The 12,405-nt window shown below is 35.4% G+C and overlaps 1 long non-coding RNA gene across 1 annotated transcript in view; it reads right to left on the bottom strand.

Moving 5' to 3' along the window:
• Window positions 1–12,405, bottom strand: part of LOC116873097 — a 75,715-nt gene that overhangs the window by 26,442 nt on the left and 36,868 nt on the right. The gene's annotated exons all lie outside the window — the stretch shown is intronic.

Here is a 12,405-nt window from a genome sequence, read left to right as displayed (position 1 = left end):
CTTTAAATAAATAAATAAATATGAGCAGACAGAAATTTCTTGCTGCCATCTGAAATTTCCACTTGTTTTGTAGCCAAAATGAAAATGTTCCATGAAGACAAAATATCAGAGCATTTGAGAACAAATGGCCCTCATCATTGAGAACAAATCTCCACAGTTCTGTAAAGGTAAGAGAACAATTGTTGAACACCGCTTGCTTGATTTTGAGTTCGGTAACAGAGTTGCTTCTCAAAATTTCTTCAAGCTACATAATGACATTAAAATACAGTGATATCTTTGCAGTGCGAGAGGCTAAGACACATGGATTTATGTGAAAGGATAGTTTGTGATGTACACATACTGCCAGCACTATGTAAGTTGATTTTTTAAAGTAATCTGTCCTATGGAAAATAAAGCAGAACAGTCACACATTTGCAAAAAGCAAACCGAAGCAAAGTGAACAGAAATACAAAACAAAATAGTTTGGGTAGATCGAGCACTTGCCCCAAATCAGAACATTAGGGTTCTAATCTCAGTCCTGATAAATCCAGCTCAGCACCTGAGACAGGGGGTTGGACTGGGTCATCTCTATAGGTTTTCCAGTAATAGGAAGGAAGGAAGGAAGGAAGAGAAGAAGGAAGGAAGGAAGGAAGGAAGGGTGGGAGGGAGGGAGGGAGAGAGGAAGGGAAAATCCTTAAAGTCAAATGACAAGGATATTTGGTTATAGGACAGAGCATAAGGAACCTTTGGGCTACGAGAAGTAAACAAAGACACAAAAGCAAAACAAAGAAATACCAGATCAATGAAACAAAACAACAACCAGTTTCTTTCTTTTTTTTTTTCTCTTTCCTTCTTTCTTTCTCTCTCTCTCTCTCTTTCTAACAACAACCAGTTTTAATGAAAACAACAACGAAAACCCAAAACAGCAACATATATGAAAAGGGTGAAAGTGCGTGATTTTTTTAAGTTGATACAACAGTGAAAAATTATGGATTTGAACTTTTTGTTGTTTTCATTAGAAACTGTTATGTGGTTTAAACTGGATCTTGGGTGTCCATTATGGGAAAAATATTTTGATAATATGTTGTATTGAAACAACATGACACAAATAGATTTTGTGGAGTTTTATATTCCCAAGTTGAAATACTGTACGTCTAATATTAGATGTCTTATCTCAGGGATAAAGTTGAGATCATACTTCGCACCACCAGAAATAGTGGGTTGACCAACTGGGGGAACTGGGGAAACGCTCAGTGTAATGCCTGGCCTAAAGCAGGTACTCAGTAAACATGAAATCTTCCTTAGTACCATTGCCAATTCTAAAAACTGACAATAAAACAGTCTGGAAATTAAACAACATTCTTCACTCAGATAAATTTCATCTAAATTATGTGACACTGTAGCTTTATTTCAGATGATAACTAATGAAAATAATCATAATTTCAAAGGACATGAATAAAGAAAAGCATGAAAGTGCAGAAATGCCTAATTTCCAGGTATACAGAGTATGACCAAAGAGAGAAGATACCTTATACAACTAGGAAAAAAAAAATCTGCATTACTTAATAGAGCAGGGAACCAATTAAGAACAGTCCCCTATCCAGTTTAATTAGGCTAACTACAGGTAAGGGAATCCTATGGTACAGGGAGGAGCATTAGGTGGTGAATTCTCACTGCATCTCTTTCATCTATGACCCCTCCACTGTGACAATGTTAAAGATATGTAGTGCTTGACTTTCACCCAGGAGTGCCCTCTTAATGTGGGATTTAAATAAATTAACACTCTCACATTACTAGAAACTGAACTCCAAATATACTTCAGTGCTATAAAAAGTAACAAATTACTTGTTCTTTTATTTTTCCCCCAGTTTACCACCAGATTATAGCATATCGAGGTCTAATATCAGCTTTAGTAAATTTGTTATCTTACAAAAAGTCTGTGTGATCAATGAAAAAGGAATATTTGACACATTAATCATGCAGTGTCAAGACTTAAAGGACTGCCGTAAGACGACATCAGAAGTTGAAAAGAATAACCTTAGTTTTCTTTCTGTGTGGTTTAGCTCCAACTCTGATTTATTCTTAATTTGTTCTACTTGCAGTGTTTCAAAAACACACTCTAGATAAAAATTGGATCTTGTCTGGTTCCCCTTCACGTACTGATTTTAATAGTGAAGCAAAAATTAAAATCAACCAGGGGGCAGGAACCTAAAGAGAGAGAGAGAGAGAGAGAGAAAGAAAAAAAAAAGTCTTCTAATCTGGTCAAATATATATATGTGTGTGTGTGCGCATGTGTGTGTGTGTGTGTGTACACACATATATATCTTTTTTTCCCCCCTGGAGTGCAAAACATAAAAGAACTAACTACAGATTCAACTCAACTTGTTTAAGTCATTTAAGTCAGAGCTGGTGAGATTAGAAGATGGGTTATTTACCTGAAATAAGTAAAGATGCTTGTGTCAGGCGAGTATTTGAAAACTTAAGACCTGGGAAGAATATTCTATTTCTCTGTAGTAGTTTCAGCTTACACTGAATTTCTTCATTGATGTAGACTTTTCTAATTTTTTTTAACCGATTTTCCCATCTTTAATGTGAGGTAGTTTAAAAAGAAGAAATTATTTTCTAGTTCTCTGGGAGATTTCAGGAGCAGTAACACAGGACACCACAAGGACTGAGGAGATTGTGCTGTGGGCAATACCCATGTGAAAGGTGAGAAACTCTCAGTTCATGTTCTTGCTGATGCTCTGCTCTTTAAGCAACATTTAATCTCTTGCCTTGGTGCCTACAGCTGAAGCACAAGGATTATAAACTCTGTATCAAGACTCTTAGAAGAAATAATTACTACATATTAATGTTAAACAGTATTCCAGATCATAATATATACGCATATGTATATAGATCTTAATATTTATATTGTAAAATTCTCTATAACTTTACCCTTTAGCCAGCTACTTATCTATCTAGCTCTTTAAAACATCTCTTTGGTTTTTATGAATATGCAGTAAAGTTATGATAATACTAACAAAGATTGAAAAAAGAATGTGTCAGTTATGCTGAGTGAAATAAGTCAAGCAGAGAGAGTCATATGGTTTCATATGGTTATCATATGGTTTCACTTACTTGTGGAACATAAGGAATAACACGGAGGACATTGGGAGAAGGAGAGGAAAAGTGAGTTGGGGGAAATCAGAGGGGGAGACGAAGCATGAGAGACTGTGGACTCTGAGAAACAGACTGAGGGTTTTGGAGGGGAGGGAGTTGGGGGGGGTGAGTGAGCCTGGTGGTGGGTATTAAGGAGGGCATGTATTGCATGGAGCACTGGGTGTGGTACATAAACAATGAATTTTGGAACACACACACAAAAATTAAACTAAATTTAAAAAAAAAAAGAATATGTCTTAGAATTTTGGATCATGGGAGTTAAATCAGAAGAGGGAAAAAAAGTATGAAACTTGCTTATTGGCTTCTGAACACTCATTTTATGTGGCCATATAAATTGATATTCTCTTGGGCACTTTTTTCTTTGATCCAGAGCACTTCAGTGAGTCTTACTGTCCATAGCAGCTACCATTTCACTGGTTAAATAATTCTATCCACTGATTTCAGAATGAAAAACATATTTAGGATTAATGTTGTGATTTTTATGTGTATGTGAATGCAAAATTTCAACATCAAGGCAACAAGAGATTACGATTTTATAGTCTCTCAAGTATTCTCTGATGTGAATCTGAAATGTCTTTGTCTAATAGTACAATAATGAATGATACTCCATGGTTAGACATTAAGCATAATATAATAATACGTGTATTACTTCATGTAAGTATATTTTGAAGGCATTCATTTAAAGTAATTCAGCTTTTCATATTCCTTTGCATGTGGAAAGCAATATTGCTGACATCCATTCATAAATTCATTCAAAAAACATTTATTGAGCATCCACTCTATGTACTTAAAATATGCGAGGCATTTTGAAAGGATGTAGAAAATGTAGGACATATTTATGTTTCCCAAGAAGAAACCGAAATTTAGCATAATTTTACACATTATTACTGAGTGATGCAGGGCAAATTCAAGACCAAGATTTGTGAGATTTGTCTAATAATGTACAGTCAGGTGTCTGGGCTTTTCTATACTGAATACCAAATGAGAAATCTGAGATATATTCTCGATCAGATGTGATTGTCCAATTGACTCATGTGATGCAAATGTCGGGAGCTCTCCAGTTGTGAGCTATATTTAAACCACTTTGTACGCTTATACACACAAATTACTAGAAACACGGGCTGGGAATTTATATTGGAAGAAAACAGTAATCTGTAATACAACATAAACTACATTTTGTAGAAAAAGCGATGGACGGATTTTCTTGCAATATTGTAATTATTGATAGCAGAATTGTTTGAAGCGTATAACGTGAAATTTAGAAGGGTAGCTGTGCATCGAAAACACACGAAACAAAAGATAAAAGTCCATTTATAAAGTAGAACGAGAAGGGAAAATGTCTTACTAGGAAAGTCTACGGTTCTACTGCAGGGAACACTGCAAACATATCATCATCTACATTGAGTCATAATAATAGGCTTTTTAAATTTTAATAAAAAAGACTTGGAGGCATATAAACAACGTTCAACATTTAAGGAGTGTGGTAAATCAGATTGTATTCCTTTTGAAAAGGCTTTATGACGCAGTTGTTTATTCAGCAAAACAAAACTGTTCCCTGTGTCCGTTAATGAGCCTGGCTTTGTGCGACGCAGACTTCCGCGGGGCTGACTCCTGTTTGGAGCCATTTCACACTAATTAGAAATAAGAGAAAAGGCGGTGTTCATAAGCGCCACAGCTCCGGGCCTCTTTGAACAGCTCTCTCCCAAAATTAACTCGGTTGTAACCCTGCGTGAATAATAGCTTTGCGGCAACAGTTTAGAGAAATATATTGTTAATAATTGTCATCTTGCTGAGCAAAATGCTAGGGCAAATTTTACATAACAGCACAAGATGAAATCAAAAGGTGAGTTTGGGAGGCTTTGAAAGACACCATTTGCGGTTCAGTTTTATTTCTGAGACTCCTCTTACAAGGATGTTGAAGAACCTCGCAAATAGGTAAGCAGGAAAAAATTCCACGGCAATAAATACAGGGTAGTTTGATTTTAAAAAATTATACTGAAGATGTTATTTGTATTGATACAACCTTACAGAGTTCACTATCAATAGACAGTTTCGCTTTCAAATAGCACACATATGAAACAAAACCCCTGCATTTTAGTTTGATACGTAGAAATCACTAAAGAAAAAAATGTAGGTGGTATTTATGGTCAATAAGTAACAGAAATTTTACAAAGTTTCTGAAGTGAAATAGGCCCGAGAATTCATGTAACTTTGTTCATAGCAGAGAGATAGAAAAAAAAAAAAAAGAGAGAGAGAAAGACAATTTCTTGAGAAAGAGAAGCGTAAAGTAGAATCTAGGGCTTGATCTAGCATCGACAAACTGTCAGATAAAGGCAAAAAAAAGTTGTAAGAAGGATGTCACTCTTTGAAACAATTTATCCCATATACATATCAATTTCCCGTATGAGGCCAGGTTTCTAAAGATTACTGCTTTGGACTGTGCAGGGGACTGTATACATTTTCCTGTTCCCAAAAAATAATCTTTCAAAAAAAAAAAAACCCACAAAGATCTAGAAAGAAATGAACATTGACAATATAATTAGAAACCCTCAAATCACCAAAAAAAAGTCTTATTGGCTGCAGGGTTGTCTCCAATCCAAGGCAAGGCAGAGGGAGAAATTAGGTTCTGATTGCTAATAGAGCTATGAGATGGATTGAGGTCAACAGTACAGATAGGCTCTTTGCCACAGATTCTTCCGTCCCTTTAACCAAAGAACCTCTCTTCATGACAATCAGGTTCCAGTTTCTCAGTATACAAAAATGAGTAAGGATAACCCCTGCCCACAAGCAGCAAACATTCTTTGTTAAAAAAAAAAAGAGAGAGAGAGAGAGAAAGAGAGAGACTGGGGCACCTGGATGGCTCAGTGGGTTAAGGCCTCTGCCTTCAGTTTGGGTCATGATCCCAGGGTCCTAGGATCCAGCCCCACGTGGGGCTCTCTGCTCGGCGGGAAGCCTGCTTCCTCCTCTCTGCCTGCCTCTCTTTCTACTTGTGATCTCTGTCTGTCAAATAAGTAAATAAAATCTTAAGAGAGAGAGAGAGAGAAAGAAAGAGATAGAGGGAAAGAAAGGAAGAAAGAAAAAAGAAAAGAGAGAGAGAGAGAGGAAGGAAAGGACAATGAATACTTTGTACTGTGGGAACACAAAGGAGGTCCATTCGGAAGTGTAGGGAAGACAGAATGGCAGTAGGAAAAGCATCTTAGAGAAGGTGAACTTGAGAAAGGAGAAGAGTGTGTGTGTGTGTGTGTGTGTGCATCTCCAAGAGGTATTTCAAAAACAGACTTATTTCCTAAGAAATGTCAACAAAAGATTAATATGAATAGGACCTAAGTACACCAAAAACAAAAGAATGCCTTAGTAAGGAAGATGCATTATATTTTACTCCATATTTACTTCATATTCTATAGATTATCAAATTTTCAAATTCAATTCAGTTCAGATAGTTGTTAATAATGTATGTGTTGCTTTATTCTATTACAAAGGTATATACAGGGTGCCTGGGTGGCTCAGTGGGTTAAGCCGCTGCCTTCGGCTCAGTCATGATCTCAGGGTCCTGGGTTCGAGTCCCACATCGGGCTCTCTGCTCAGCAGGGAGCCTGGTTCCCTCTCTCTCTCTGCCTGCCTCTCTGCCTACTTGTGATCTCTGTCAAATAAATAAATAGTATCTTTTTAAAAAATAAATAAAAATAAAAAGGTATATACAAATGTACTGGAAATTGAATGTAAAAGCTTACGATTAAGTCACAAAAATAGACAATACAATGCATGCTACATAGAGGAAGATTTAAAAGATTGAAAATCTGTAAATGAAGCAAAATTTTATTTTAACAAGGGATCAAGAAATTACTAAGAAAATGTCAAATTTCAATTTATCAAGTTGTGGAGGTATACGTATATTTAAAGGTACAAACACAAAATTTTCAAAATGAAAAGGAAGAGGCCATTGGGGAGAACCTGCTAGTATTCTCCTAGGCATTGAAAGACATCATCATTGGAAGTCAGTAAATGAGGAACAAAAACAAAGTATGAATCATTAAAATCACCTAGGCTGGGGAAAGGTGCACTTAAACAACAGCACTGACAGAGTTTTATCATAGAAGATTCTGATTTATTTTGCCTTGGATGAGATCACATCATAAATAAATAAATAAATGCATACCTACATACATACATAAATTTTTTTATATGTATATAAAATATATATATATTTCCCCCCCTTTAAATCCTCCCTGTGATTTTAATGTATAGTCAGGATTGAGAACAAGTTGACTATAATCATTATGGGTCCAATCCTAAAAATGTTAAGAGAAAACCAATTTCCCCCAAAAATATAATTTATAAACACTTCAAATTTAATGTGAATTTATTAAAAACACTGAAAAATTACAAACATCATTACTCCCTTTGTACTATCCCATTAAAATTAAAAAATGTTGTTTATAAGATATTAATACAGAGAAAGCATTCCCCTTTTTAAGAGGTTAGTCTCTTATTTCCTTTTTTTCTATGCAATTAATACTTCAAATACTGCATTTACAATAAACAGTGCCTAGAATTTAACAGTACTCAAAGTAACTTAACTTTTTAAAAGAAACAATGTTTTCTATTAGCACATTTCACTCTAATTTTCATCTGAAACTGTAATTATGCTGGCAAGTTATTTGGATTGATGGATTTCAACTCAGTTGAATGCTCCAGTTATGAGGCAGAGAGTTGAGCCAAATGACGAAAGACTGCTCCAGCTCTAAATTTTTCAGGACCAAGAGCCTCCTTCGAGCTCTGGTATATATAGGGAAACAACCAAGGTAAAGGTCATAATTGAGATTCATTAACAGAGATTTGCAAATTTAAGGCAGGGAAACCCTTATCTTGACCTTAAACCTTAACAGCGCATAGCACACTTAAAAAACTAGGTCACAGCTCTTTAAAAGAATCCTATAGGTTTCCCTGCCATTTTAACAAGTTCATGATAATCTGATTCTTAGGCTAACGAAAAAGACAAAGATTTCAAAACGCTGGAAGGCAGGTCAGTACATTTTAACACATTAAAACTGTCAAAAAAGTGTCTTCCAAACTTAGTCCTGTTAGTGAAGGAAAGGTCTACATTAGTTAGTATCCCAAAGGTAAGGCTGTTCTTGTATGTTTGTTAAAGAGGGCAGAGTTGCCCGGTGGAAAGTGTGCAACTCCTGAGGCAGATTGCCTGGGTTCAGATTGTGCCTTCTTACTTACTGACATTTTGAGCAGGGAAGTTAGCGACTAAGTCTGGTTTTTTGTTTTTTTTTTTTTTGCCTATAATTTGGGCTTTATATAAAGCTTCTAATTCACATAGCATAATAGTGTAAGAAATTATACATAGTGTCCAGCACCAAAACAATTAATATGTATTGGCTGTAATCTCATAACCCAGCAGAAAACAAAAGAATTCACGTAAAGCTCATTTTAAGCAAATTTTCCCAAGATCTGGTTAAGCATATACACATATAAGTGTAATTTTTTAAATAACATAAAGAAATCTTATTTTAAAAAGTGATCAATAGCACCATTTATCTCAGCCCCAAGAAGAAAACTGCATTTTGACCTTAAAAATACAGTGAAAATATAATGTACTGGGACAACATTTTGATAAATTCATTTTCCTTTAATATATGGCTTCAGGATTGCATCTATACCAACATCTGATGGTCTCTTTTTGTCTGATACGGAAAAGTTATTTAATGGTGAATGTTAACCTTGGTCTTTTCCAAATAATTATAATTGAGATATTTCGTTAAAATAGATATAAAGATCAATTATAGGTAAGAAATCTGCTTATACCTACATATAACCAAAATGTTCGCAAAATAGGATTTCCAGGTTAGAGATTATTGGTCTATAAGAGTACGTAATTCTCTAAATGTTTCATTGTTAGTTAATGTCAGGGCTCAGAATAGAAACCAAATTTCTTGAATTACAAGGCTTTGTACCTTTGCATTTATAATTCTTTTTAGAGTTTACAACTATGTATTGTGTAAATATGTAGATATAATTTTACAAAGATATAATTTCGAACTTAAAATACTATAGTACTAACTATATTAATGATTTACCAATCAGTTGAGTTTTTTCTATTATTCTTACATATTTTATCCTATATGGGTAGTTTGAGCTAGAATCTGAGGGATTCTATTATGAAACCTGTTAATACATAGAACAGTGCCCAATTCAAAAAAAGCTGCCAAATAGGGGAGCCTGGGTGGCTCAGTTGGTTAATCATCTGCCTTTGGCTCAGGTCATGATCTCAGGGTCCCAGGATTGAGCCCTGCATTGGGCTCCCAGCTCAGCAGGGAGTTGGCTTCTCCCTCTCCCACTTACCCCAGCTCGTGCTCTCTGTCTCTGTCTCTCTCTCTCTCAAATAATAAAATCTTAAAAAAAAAAAAAGTGCCAAATGGTAACAAAGATGATGATGATGGTAAAAAGGAAAATGAAGAAATGTCTTTCAGTCCCATGGTTTCCTCCCAACTGAAACTTAAATTGTACTTCTAAACTTTTTTTTTAATGTTGCTAATATAGTTGTTCATAAACATTCATTAGGCAGGGAAAATGATTTCACGATTTACTCTAAGTTCAGACTGAAATGTACATTTAAATGTTTTTAATGGGAACCTGCTTCTGTTTTCTTTTTTTGTTTTCTCCTCTATACACTGTTATGTTAATTGTGTTAGCCCTAAATCTTCTACTATCCTAAAATTAACTCCTATATGGGTAAATGTGACCCATTGCAGGATTAATTGTATTGTGATTCATGAATGACATTTCAAACTAAAAGCAGCCTACAGAATGGAAAAAGATATTTGCAAACAACATACCTGAAAAAGGGTTAGTATCCAAAATATAAAGAACTTATCAAACTCAACACCCAAAAAACAATTAAAAGAAAAGAAAAGAAATGGTCAGAAGACATGAATAGACACTTTCCCAAAGAAGACACCTAGATGGCTAACAGATGAAAAGATGCTCAGTGTCACTTATCATCAGGGAAGTAACAAATCACCTCACATCTGTCAGATGGTTAAAATTAACAACACAAGAAACAACAGGTGTTGGCAAGGATGCAGAGAAAGGGGAACCCTCTTACACTGTTGGTGGGAGTGCAAGCTGGTGCGACCACTCTGGAGAACAGTATGGAGCTTCCTCCAAAAACTAAAAATAGCACTACCGTGTGATCCAGCAATTGCACTCCTAGGTATTTACACAAAGGATACAAAAATACAGATTCGAAGGTGTACGTGCACCCTGATGTTTATAGCAGCATTATTAACAATACCCAAACTATGGAGAGAGCCCAAATGCCCATCGACTGATGAGTGGATAAAGAAGATGTAGTATGTATGTACAACAGAATATTACTCAACCATTAAAAAAAAAAAAAAAAAATCTTGCCATTTGCAGCAATGTGGATGGAGCTAGAATGTATTGGGCTTTCAGAGAAAGACAAATACCATATGATTTCAGTCACATGTGGAATTTAAGAAACAAAGCAGATGAACATATGGGAAGGGGATAGAAAAAAGGAGAGTGAGAAACAAACCCTAAGAGACTCTTAACAATAGAGAACAAACTGAGGGTTGGTGGGGGGAGGTGGGTGGGAGATAAACTAGATGGGCGATGAGCATTAAAAAGGCCACTTGTTGGGTGCCTAGGTGGCTCAGTGGGTTAAAGCCTCTGCCTTCAGCTCAGGTCGTGATCCCAGGGTCCTGGGATCAAGTCCTGATTGGGCTCTCTGCTAGGCGGGGAGCCTGCTTCCCTTCCTTTCTCTCTGCCTGCCTCTCTGCCTACTTGTGATCTTTGTCTGTCAAATAAATAAATAAAATCTTAAAAAAAAAAAAAAAAGAGGCCACTTGTTGGGGCACCTGGGTGGCTCAGTGGGTTAAGCCTCTGCCTTCAGCTAGGGTCATGATATCAGGGTTCTGGAATCAAGCCCCGCATCAGGCTCTCTGCTTAGCAGGGAGCCTGTTTCCTCCTATCTCACTGTCTGCCTCTCTGCTTACTTGTGATCTCTGTCTGTCAAATAAATAAATCTAAAAAAAAAAAAAAAAAAAAAAGAGGGCACTTGTGATGAGCACTGGGTGTTGTGAGTGATGAATCACTGAACTCCTAAAATCAAAATTGCACGGTATGTTAAGTAAAATTTAAATAAAAATTTTTAAAAAATGAATGACATTTCAGTTAATGACAACTAGGAGGAATCATATGTCTGATGTTAAAAAGAAAATGAATAAAACAATGAGTACAAATAATTTTTATAACCTTTTCATTTTTATAACTTTTTATTGTTTAATAGTTTGACTCAAAAGAATTACAAAAATTTTACTATTTTGCATTTTTGCATACTAATTTTGCAAAATTTATACTACTGTTGCATTTCAGCCAACTTGCCCTAATGACAGTATCTTACATAGCCATAGTACATTGCAAATGAACATTTCAAATGGTCTTTTTAATTTATTTTATTTGGATTTAGTATATTGGTCTTCAAAAAAAAATTTTTTTAAGTGGGAGTGAAATCAGTTTATTGTTCACAAATTGAGTATTGCCCCAAAAAGAGTTTGAAAAGCCCCAACATAGTTTTTGACATGCTCCTCATCTTGATGAATAGCCAGTAAACCAATGTGTCAAGTACAGTCACAGAATGTGTCCTTTACCATTTCTGGAATGCTGAGGAAAAGTATCTAAGAACCATTGTATTCAATTGTTGATCAGCTCAGCCCATATGTCTATAACCTTGAAAATATTCCTAATAGTGATGGTGACATTATAATAGATATAACTCCAGCATTTCCCAAATCTAAGAACTAACTAAACTGCCTTTAGAGACAAACTCAAATTATGTCCTGCATTATGTAAAGTTTGTTATATTTCTGCATTCTCTTACTACCCTTTTCCCTTAAGATTTAATGATTTAAGGAAACATGTGAAATGCAGGGAATATTCACAAGACAGACTTGACATAGGTCAGTAATACTGTATATGATGTTTAAAAAGTTAATATGAAGTCAAGGCATAATGACAAAAGCATGGGGTTAGGAGTTGAACTTGAAATAAAAACTCCATTTTACAACTTCTTAGCTGTATGACTTTGAGCATAGGACTTGATTTTACTGAACTTTAGATTCACCCTTTGTAAAATGAGAGTAATAACAACTACCTTGTATTGCTATTGTAAGGATTAAAAAGGAATTATGTTTAGAGTGTCTAGCTAGTACCACGGCCACTGTGTGGAGGACACTA

The sequence above is a fragment of the Lontra canadensis genome, unplaced genomic scaffold, assembly GCF_010015895.1.
Source record: "Lontra canadensis isolate GAN:19392208 unplaced genomic scaffold, GSC_riverotter_1.0 scaffold31, whole genome shotgun sequence".
NCBI classification, from domain to species: domain Eukaryota; kingdom Metazoa; phylum Chordata; class Mammalia; order Carnivora; family Mustelidae; genus Lontra; species Lontra canadensis.
The sequence above is the reverse complement of the archived record's forward strand: the minus strand, read 5'-3'. Positions and strand labels throughout refer to the sequence as shown.